The sequence below is a fragment of the Gossypium arboreum genome, chromosome 4, assembly GCF_025698485.1.
Source record: "Gossypium arboreum isolate Shixiya-1 chromosome 4, ASM2569848v2, whole genome shotgun sequence".
Taxonomy (NCBI): domain Eukaryota; kingdom Viridiplantae; phylum Streptophyta; class Magnoliopsida; order Malvales; family Malvaceae; genus Gossypium; species Gossypium arboreum.
Window position 1 is genome coordinate 99326315 of NC_069073.1, and position 10803 is coordinate 99337117.

The following is a 10803-nucleotide window of genomic DNA, read 5'->3' on the forward strand; positions in this document are numbered from 1 at the left end:
GAGGCGGGGATAGTGGTTTTCTTACCATGTGAGGATGACATTGTATACCTACATTGAAGTGTTGAAGTTAAACCAATACGCCCAAAAAATAGCATAGAAACACAAAACTAAATAGGAATATATCATGAGACTCGCATATTAGATGAAGAGAACAAAACTAAAACAATTAAAGCAAATATATCAAGTTATTAAAATAGGACTATGAGAATAATACGACGGGAATATCTAATGTATGAATGCATGTGGGTAAGCGTAAAATCCATGGAAACAAGAAAAATGTATGAATGTAATATGAAAATTGGCAAAATTCTTTAATAATAAGCATGAGTATTTCTATTATTCTACTATGAATGTTCACTTAAAATAGTTAAATGGATTAGAGAAAACATGAAATAGGCAAAATATTTAAAGAAAATAGAGAGAAAAGAGTAAACAAATGCAAAAGGGAGAAGCTTGGGTCGCCGAAAACAGTGTTGTAGGCGGCGCATGGGCGTGGTAGGTAGGGTGTGTGGAGTTACAGTGACTAGGGTTAGGGATTTTTGGGGAGGGAGATGATGAATAGTGAGGGGTTTATATAGATTTTGGGGCACACGGCCGTGGGGCACGCCCGTGTGCCCTAATTTTTTCCCGTGTTTTTCATGATTTTTAAATTTAGACGCGTTTGACATTCGCCCCATGCCCGTGTTCCTTAGGTGTGTGGGTGCACACGGCCATGTCACACGGCTGTGTCTTACTTCACCCGCTTCTCCCACGCCCGTGTATGATAGCCCATGTCTGTGTTAGTTTGACAGTGTCGACCACGGGTGAATGGCACAGGCGTGTCGCACGCCTGTGTTAAATTCTCAGTTTCAACCACGGTTTCAAGGCACGAGCGTGTCTTACGCCTGTGCTATTTTGGCAGTTTAGCCTACGGCCATGTCACACAGCCGTGGCAACTTATCGCATCCCGTGTTGGGGAAAAATTTTTGCCTTGTTTTCACATAGCCGTATCGCATGGTCGTGTCTCCTCTTGTGGTGTGAGCACGGCCTAAGGCACGCCCGTGTGCCTGGCCATGTGGATGGGAAAACCCTGTGTTTCAAGATACAGTTTGTAGGTTAGATGTTAAAAACTAGAATTTAAATAAATCATTATTGTTAGTGCTCGGGTTGCCTCCCGAGAAGCACTTTTTTATAGTCTAAGCTTGACTTACCTCTCTGGTGTGTGATCATGGTGGCTGAAAAAGTTTACACTTCTCATCCCTGCTATCAACTTTATCAATATAAGGTTTAAGACGAGTATTGTTTACCTTAAAAGTTCCGAATTTGGGGTGAATTGCCTCGACTGTACCATATGGGAAAATACTGAGTACCGTGAGAGGAATTTCTTCATTAGGTTTAGAAGTAGTAATACGAGGATCTGTTGCATCTAGTAGTACTTTGTCTCCAACCTTAAGTTGATTTGGTGATGTATTGAGCTCGTCTTGGCTCGGTTTGGTTTATCGGGTGTTTTCGGTTTCTGTATCCGCCATTCATCTAGTTTCTCAATTTGTAGCCTTTGTTCTTCATAGATAGGTCCTTTGTTGTTGCTTGAACATGGCTCGTGTAGGTTCTTTGAACTTATTTCCTGCAAAGTATGTTGCACCACATGGTCAGTTTTAGTAGAATGATTTATACAACCACCTTCAATTTTCGATGTGTTACTCGAATTAAGAGCTTGAAGGGTGATTGTTTCGTCTCCCACACGAAGTGTGAGTTCACCTGTGCCAACATCAATTATTGTTCTAGCGGTTGCTAAAAAGGGCCTCCCTAAAATTAAAGGAACGTTACTATCCTCTTCTATGTCTAGAGCAACGAAATCAACTGGGAATATAAATTTGTCAATTTTAATAAGTATATCTTCAATAATCCCCCTAGGAAATCTGATTGTTTTATCGGCTAATTGAATACTCATCCTAGTTTGTTTGGGTTTCCCAAGACCTAGTTGTTTAAACATTTTGTAAGGAATGACATTGATACTAGCCCTTAAATCAGCCAAAACATTATTAACATCTAGGCTACCAATTAAACAAGGAATCGTAAAACTCCTTGGATCTTTTAATTTGTTGGTCAGCTTATTCTGTAGTATGGCTGAGCAAACAGCATTTAATTCCACCTGCGACGCCTCATCCAACTTCCGCTTATTTGTTATAAGCTCCTTTAAGAATTTGACTACATTTGGCATCTGCAAAAGAGCTTCAATAAACGGTAAGTTAATATGTAACTTCTTTAATAATTTAAGGAATTTACCGAATTATTCTTCTGTGCGATCTTTCCTTGTCGCGTTTGGGTATGGCACACGAGGTTTGTACTCTTTACTTACCAATTTCTGGTCATTTGTGGTCCACTTCACCCTTCCCTTTACTTACCACAGTTTCTTGCCTCTGTTCTGGTTCAGGTGCAACTAACCCTTCCTCATCTTGAATGGTAATTGCATTGATTTGCTCCCTTGGGTTAGACTTAGTGTTAGTCGGCAGGCTACCTGATAAACCGTAATTTATACATATTTTTATCCCATGCTTAAGCCTATTTATGAATGGTTTATCCTTAGGTTTGGTGAATTCGGTGCTCCTAATCCTTTAATTTCATGTTTTATACTTAGGAGAGCATAGGAGAGTAAAAAGAGCAAGAAATGGGCTGAAAATGGACCTACGTGGGAAATCAACACAGCCTGGACTTCCTCACACGAGCGTGCCACACGGCTGTGGCCATTTGGCAGGATTTATGTACGACTTACACGGGTAGACTACATGCCCATGCCTATTCAACAGCCTTGACCACGGGCTAGAGTAATCTTACACGGACATGTCACACGAGCATGTCCCTGCCGAGCCCAAGTATAGTCCTATTCGGAAAAAGCCAATTTTTAAGGCTCTTAGGCATCCAAAAGCCTATAAAAACACCTGAGGTGGCACTTAAGAGGGGGACGCAGAGTAGGAAGCAAAAAATTACTCAAGGAAAGCTAATAGATCCATCTTAGAAGCCGGATTTATCATCAAGACTGAAGATCTCCCTTCAAGTTCCTTCAGGAGTTTTGGGTTTTCTTATGTTTTGTTATCTTTATGCTTTTGAGATGTTTTCTTTCATAAGTATGAACTAAACCCCCTAAATACCTAAGGGGCATGAAACCTAAGACGGATCTTGGTATTATTATTTAAATTGTATGATAAATATTTGACTTGTTCTTAATTATGTGTTCTTAATTCTTGTTTTGATATTCCAGGATATTGATTCAAGTTAAGCTCTTATTCAGAGGAGGAATAGACCTGTCTAAGAGTAAATTTGTCATAATTAAGCAGAGTTGATTGCACACCTAGAGATAGGGTGACAAGATTTTTCCAGATTAGGGTGAAACCTAATAGTGGAATCCATAGATCTAGTTAATGCAATTCTAGGATGTTAATTAGAAAGAGATTTCAATTATTCAACCTAGGGTTAGACATTATTAGTCTCGAGAGAGATAATAATATAACTTAGGGATTTTTACGGATCAAGTCAAATGAATAAATCGTCTGATTTAGAGTCAAATAACAAGTGAAGTCTAGGTGGATTTTTCCTTAGGTATTGTCTCAATCAATCGAATTTTCCCAAAAGTATTTTCCCAAGTTTTCTTTCAGTGCATTCTTAGTTAGTAATTAGTTTAGATAACCAAACCTTTTAATTTTTATCTAGATAATAAAAAGGAAGTAAATACTAGTACTCGTAGTTCCTTTGGGTTGGACAATCCAGTCTTGCTGAACTATACTATTGTTTGATAGGTACACTTGCCTTAATCGTGATAATAAGTTAGTCTCAAGAACGATTCATTTATAAATCTTTAAAACCTGTTATGATCATCATGCATCAAGTTTTTGGCACAGTTGCCAGGGAACTAGGATATTAAGAACATTCGATTTTGATTACTTTAGCCATTTTACTTTTTTTGCAATTTAAATCTTTGTTTTCTTTTCTAATTCTTCATTTATTTTCTTCTAACAGGTATTTCTAGTTTATGACGAGAAGAAGCCCGTCAAGACCATTACTGTTCGATAGTGAGATCGATCGAACAGTTCACAGAAACCGAAGAGAAATAAGGCGAAGCTTACGATACACAGAGGAAGAGCAAGAGGACGATACTTCAACCACAACCGAGGAGATGGATGAAAACCAAGAAAACCCGCTACCTCCTGTGATTGCTGTTAACCAGAATCCTGCTCCGCACACTATGTATGATTATGCTAAACCTTCTTTAACAGGAACTGAATCGAGCATAGTTACACCTGCTATAGCTGCAAATACTTTTGAACTGAAACCTAACACAATTCAAATGATACAATAATTTGTTCAGTTTGATGGTTTGCAGGACAAAGATCCCAATGCTCACTTGGCAAACCTTTTGGAAGTATGTGATACATTTAAAATTAATGGCATTTCTGATGATGCCATTCGCCTTCGGTTATTCCCCTTTTCATTGAGAAACAAATCTAAACAGTGGTTGAACTCATTGCCACGGGGGTCAAACACTACTTGGGAACAAATGACCGAAAAGTTTTTATTAAAATATTTTTCGCCAGCTAAAACGGCTAAATTACATAATGACATCTCTTCTTTTGTGCAGATGGATTTAGAAACACTCTACGATGCATGGGAGAGATACAAGGACCTCTTGAGAAAATGCCCTCACCATGGGTTACCACTTTGGCTACAGGTTCAAACCTTTCATAATGGCCTGAATCCTTCGACTCGACAAATGGTTGATGCAGCTGCTAGCGGAACCATCAATAATAAGACACCTGAAGATGCTTATGAATTTATAGAGGAGATGTCACTGAATAACTATCAGTGGCAAGTCATGAGGACAAAGGTAACGAAAACAGCCGGCGTTTATAACGTCGATTCGGTCACCATGCTTTTTAAACAGGTAGAACTCATGTATAATAAAATCAATGGTTTTCTTAGTTCTTCATAGGTTCACCCAGTAATGCAGTGTGAAGCAAGTGAAGGTGGATCAAATAGTTCAGAATACCCACCTTATGGCCACAACATGGAGAACGAGCAGTTAGATTACTTGGGTAACAATCCTCGATCTCAAAACAATCCTTATAGCAATACTTACAATATAGGTTGGAGGAACCACCCAAATTTTTCATGGGGAGGCTAAGGAAATTAGAGACCACCACCCCCTCAAGGCTTTCAGTAACCACCATACCAACAGGAGAAAAAGCCGAACCTTGAGGAGATGCTAACCAAATTCATCTCAATGTCAAAAACTCATTTTCAGAATACCGAGACGGCACTCAAAAATAAACAAGCATCAATCCAGGGGCTCGAAACTCAAATTGGCGAGCTTGCCAAGTTGATTTCCAAATGACCACAAGGTAGCCTGCCAAGTAACACTGAATCTAACCCAATGGAGCAACTCAACGCGACTTCCATTCAAGATGAGGAAGGGTCAGTTGCAAAACCAAGGCCAGAAACAGTGGTAAGCAAAGGTAAGATTGAGGTAGGCCAAAATGACCCAAATCCGGTGAGTACAGAATATAAACCTCGTGTGCCATACCCCAATGAGACAAGGAAAGACCGACCAAACGAACAATTTCGTAAATTCCTTAAAATTTTAAAGGAACTAGATATTAAATTACCGTTTATTGATGTCCTTTTGCAGATGCCAAATGCAGTCAAGTTTTTAAAGGAGCTTTTAACAAATAAAGGAAAGTTGGATGAGGCGTCGCATGTGGAGTTGAATGCAGTTTGCTCAGCCATATTACATAATAAGCTACCCAACAAATTGAAAGATCCAGGGAGTTGATCGTGTGGTTTCGTGATAGATTTTAAATATTTATAATTACTCGTTCTTGAACTAACAATTATCGCGATGTAGGCAAGTGTACCTATCGAACAGTAGTATAGTTTTAGCAAGACCGGGTTGTCGAACCCAAAGGAACTAAAAGTACTAGTAATAACTATCTTTTTAATATCTAGCCTAAGAATAAAGAGGTTTTGTTTTAATTAACTAATTATCTAAACTAAGAACGCATAGAGAAATGAATTGGGGAATTGCTTTTGGGAAAAATCGATTGACTTAAGACAATACCTAAAGAAAAATCCACCTAGACTTTACTTGTTATTCTGGCTCCGAATCGGACAATTTATTCATTCAACTTGTTTCGTAGAGATCCCTAAGTTATGTTATTATCCCTATTCAAGACTAATAACGTCTAATCTCTAGATTGAATAACCGAGACTTTTCTCTAATTAACACTCTAGGGTTGCATTAACTCGATCTATGGATCCCCTTATTAGGTTTCACCCTAATCTGGCAAAATCTTGTCACCCTATGTCTAGGCACGCAATCAAATCCGCTTAATTATGACAAATGTACTCTTATACAGGGTCTATTCCTCCTCTGAATAAGAGCATGTCTTAAATCAGTATCCTGGGATATCAAAACAAGAATTAAGAACACATAATTAAGAACAAGTTTAATATTTATCATACGATTCAGAAAATAATAACAAGATTCGTCTTAGGTTTCATTCCCTTTAGGTATTTAAGGGTTTTAGTTCATAACTAAATAAGAAAACATCTCAGAAGAATAAAGAATACAAAACATAAAGAAAACCCAAAACTTCTGAAGGGAAATTGAGGAGAGATCTTCAGTTTTGATGATGAGTCTAGCTTCTGAGATGGATCAATCGGCTTCCTTGGAGTAATTCCTTACTCCCCCTTCTCCGCCTCCCTTTTCCTCCTCGTCTAGGGTGTATTTATAGGCTTTGGAATGCCTACAAACCTTCAAAATTGGCCTTTTCTGAATTGAACTCAACGTTGGCTCGGTAGGGACACGCCCGTGTTCGATTACTTCAGGCTGTGTTCGAGCCTACCAAATTGACATGGCCGTGTGGTCTTCCCGTGTGAGGAGGTCCAGGCCATGTTGATTTCGTATCTTGGCCCATTTTTTCCGTTTTTGGCTCGTTTCTCATTCCTTTCGCTCTCCTATGCTCTTCTAAGTATAAAACATGAAATTAAAGCATTAGGAGCATCGAATTTACCAATTCTAATGAGAAATTCCATAAAATGCATTAAACATGGGGTAAAAATATGTATAATTGATGGTTTATCAAATACCCCCACATTTAAGCATTTGCTTGTTCTCAAGCAAAATTCTCAACTCATAATCAAAATAAATTCTTCTCAACTTATAATTTCTATCGATAATATCTCAGAATAATCCATAGGTAATCTTACATTGAGAATTCAACTAAAAGAACATAAAAGTTTCAAACATTCCAAGTTGAGTATTTAATCATGCAAACATAGGTGTCTCTCAGCGTCTAAGTAATTACCTTTGATTAAGAATATCACAGGGTTTCACATCCTCACTAAAAATTCACTCAAATCACTTAAAGTGTTTAAGGACAATAAATGAAGCACTCAATAGTCAATAATGAAAAGACATTACCATAGGCTTGCATGAAAATCAAATCTCCACCACTATAATTTAAGATGATACATCAATCAAAAGATCTTTGGAGGGTTGTAATGAGGCTTGGTTAGGGGGTGTGGTCACAAGCTGAAAGAACGGGTTAGAATCGAGATTAAATTGAAAAATTACCTAGCTAGAAAAAGAGTTAATCACTACTTGCATACATAGAGCTTCTTTCTCAAACTATGGAATTTAACTTTTGAAGCTTACAAACAGAAGATAACTACTAATGTGTATACATGTTTTGCTTTTTTTTTTTTAAGAACAAGTTAAAATAATATAGACTAACTATTAAGAACAAAACATAGCTAAGCAATCCATTCAACTCAAATCTCGACAAAAATAGGGATTAATTTAGGGGATTTCAACAATAATGGGTTAAAGGTTAATATTGAGGTTAATACAAGGAATGGCTTGTTAGGCTCAAATGGGTTTACTAAGGGTTAATCATGGATGTAGGCTTTTCATGGCATGAGTGGGTTAATCCTAAGTACCTTAATCATTTTGATATATCAAATCAAATAGTGTGGTCTCGACATGCATAATCAAGCAAGTTCTAGAATAACAGTTCAATACTGACGCACTCAAAGCAATAATAAAATTGAGCATGAAAGGATTAATAGATGCTCAAAAGGCTCAAAAATCTCACAAAAATTATGGCTTTTTGATTTTTAGACTCGTGAATTCCAATTCAAAGTAAGACCTAGACATGGGGAAACAACCTATAATTTTAAATTCTTAAAAATCAACTTATCATGCTTGATTCTCTAATGTCTTAAAGTTTAAACAATCAATGCATAAATCCCTAATCAAAATCATAAATCAATTAAAATTTATCCTAAATATGATATGAAAGCTTTTTAAGAGAACAAGGCAATCATTCAGGGATTTTTCTGATTATGAAATAAATACCCCTCCCCCACACTTAATATGTACATTGCCCTCAATGTACAAAGATAGATATTAGAGTGTAAAAATAAGATAAGGAGAGAAGTGAAACTTCCTGTATGATGAATTCCTCGAACTGGAGTTTTGGAGAGTAATCGGTTTGAGAGTGGAGGAGGATACTCCGACGGTTGTTGAGGTTCATTAGGCCATAAGTCCTGCGCCAAAAGTATATTATCTCTAGTGGTAGCTATGGTCGTGGGCGAGCAGGACATGGTAGTCGTGGAGAACCTTTCCCGGTGGAGGTTTAGTTCTTATGTGATGATGAGCTTAAGAGCTCTATAGAACTGTGATAAAATCAAGAACTTTTAGGGATATTAGGAAGAATAGTTACTCATAAAGAAAACCGAAATTGATAATTAAAAATAAAATTCTAAAATATACTAAAAATAAAAATAAAATAAAATAAAAAATAAAAATAAAAAGTAGTTTTAATAAAATTAAAATATAAAATAATAAATAAATATTTTAAACATCTTCATCATTGGATGGTTCGCGAGGTGGGGTGGCGATGAGATGTGAAGGTCTTGACAAATCTGTAGAGTAGCATCAATGTTGTCAAATCGTTGTAAACACTGCTGCTCGAATCGGGTGAGGCACTCAGAGATGTCAGCATATGAAGTCGCCGCATGAACTGGACGAGACAGTGGTGGTGGCTGAGTCGGTGGGTCCTTGTGCTGTAGGGGGACATCATCAGGAATGTCCTTATAGGCCTCTTCCTCTGTAGATTGGGTGAGACGATACTGGGGAGGGTGGGTTCCTCGACGTCTCTCGATCATCATCATGCTAAGCATGCTCAAGATGCCTTGTGGAGACACCCTTTCGATGAGGGTGAGGGATGATTATTGGGCTGCTGGTTTGTTTGTATTTTGATCTACCTCACCTTGACCTTTGCTTACCACAGTTTCTTGCCTCAGTTCTAGTTCAGGCTCAACGACTCATTTGTCATCTTGAATATTAATTACGTTGAGTTGTTCCCTTGGGTTAGGTTCGGTACTACTTGGCAAACTACCTTATGGTCGTTCGGAGATTAGTTTGGAAAGCTGGCCTATCTGAGTTTCGAGGCTTTAGATCGACGCTTGTTGATTTTTAAGTGCTGTTTCGGTGTTCTAAAAATGAGTTTTTGACACTGATATAAACTTTGAAAGCATCTCTTCAAGGTTTGGCTTCTTTTCTTATTGGTAGGGTGGTTGTTGGTAGCCCGGAGGATGTTGTGGTCTTTGATTTCCTTGACCACCCCACGAGAAATTGGGGTGGTTCCTCCAACCTGCATTATAAGTGTTACTATATGGATTGTTTTGAGGTCGAGGATTATTACCCATGTAGTTTAATTGCTCGTTATCCATACTGTGGCCATAAGGTCGGTATTCCAAATGGTTTGTTCCACCGCTACTTGCTTCGCATTGCATTACTGGGTGAACCTGTGAAGAACTAAGAAAACCATCAATCTTTTTATTCAAGAGTTCTACCTGATTAGAGAGCATGGTGACCTAATTGACGTTATAAGCGCCTACTATTTTCATTGGCTTTGTCCTCATGACTTGCCACTGATAGTTATTCAGTGACATCTCCTCTATAAACTCATAGGCATCATCCGGTGTTTTATTGTTGATGGTTTCGCCCGCCGCTGCGTCAACCATTTGCCGAGTCGAAGGATTCAAACCATTGTGAAATATTTCTACTTGAAGCCAAAGCGGTAACCCATGGTAGGGGCATCTTCTCAAAAGGTCATTGTATCTCTCCCATGCATCGTAGAGTGTTTCTAAATCCATCTACACAAAATAAGGGATATCATTATGTAATTTAGCCGTCTTAGCCGACGAAAAATATTTTAGTAAAAATTTTTCGGTCATTTGTTCCCAAGTAGTAATTGACCCTCGTGGTAATGAGTTCAACCACTGTTTAGCTTTGTTCCTCAATGAAAAGGGAAACAACCGAATACGTATGGCTTTATCAGAAACGCCATTAATTTTAAATGTATCGCATAGTTCTAAGAAGTTGGCTAAATGAGCGTTGGGATCCTCATCCTACAAACCATCAAATTGAACAAATTTTTATATCATTTGAATAGTGTTAGGTTTTAATTCAAAAGTATTTGTAGCTATAGCAAGACTAACTATCCTTGATTCAGTTCCTGTTAAAGAAGGTTTAGCACAATCATACATAGTGCGTGGAGCAGAATTTTGATTAACCACAATTGTAGGAGGTAGCTAATTGCCTTGGTTTTCAGCCATCTCTTCGGTTAGGGGTTGATTATTGCCTTTTTGCTCGTTCTCCGTGTATCTTAAGCTGCGCCTTATTTCTCTTTAGTTTCTACGAACTGTACGATCGATTTCTTCGTCAAAAAATAATGGTCTCGACGGGTTTCTTCTAGTCATAAA

At 37.9% G+C, this 10803-nt stretch overlaps 2 non-coding genes across 2 annotated transcripts; one reads left to right on the forward strand and one right to left on the reverse strand.

The window, feature by feature from the left end:
- Positions 1–4580: 4580 nt before the first annotated feature.
- On the reverse strand, positions 4581–4686 carry LOC128292152 (small nucleolar RNA R71). The gene has a single exon (XR_008282137.1). It is a non-coding gene; the product is annotated as a small nucleolar RNA R71 (small nucleolar RNA).
- A 5434-nt stretch (positions 4687–10120) lies between these two features.
- On the forward strand, positions 10121–10226 carry LOC128292054 (small nucleolar RNA R71). The gene has a single exon (XR_008282039.1). It is a non-coding gene; the product is annotated as a small nucleolar RNA R71 (small nucleolar RNA).
- The last annotated feature ends 577 nt before the right edge of the window (positions 10227–10803 follow it).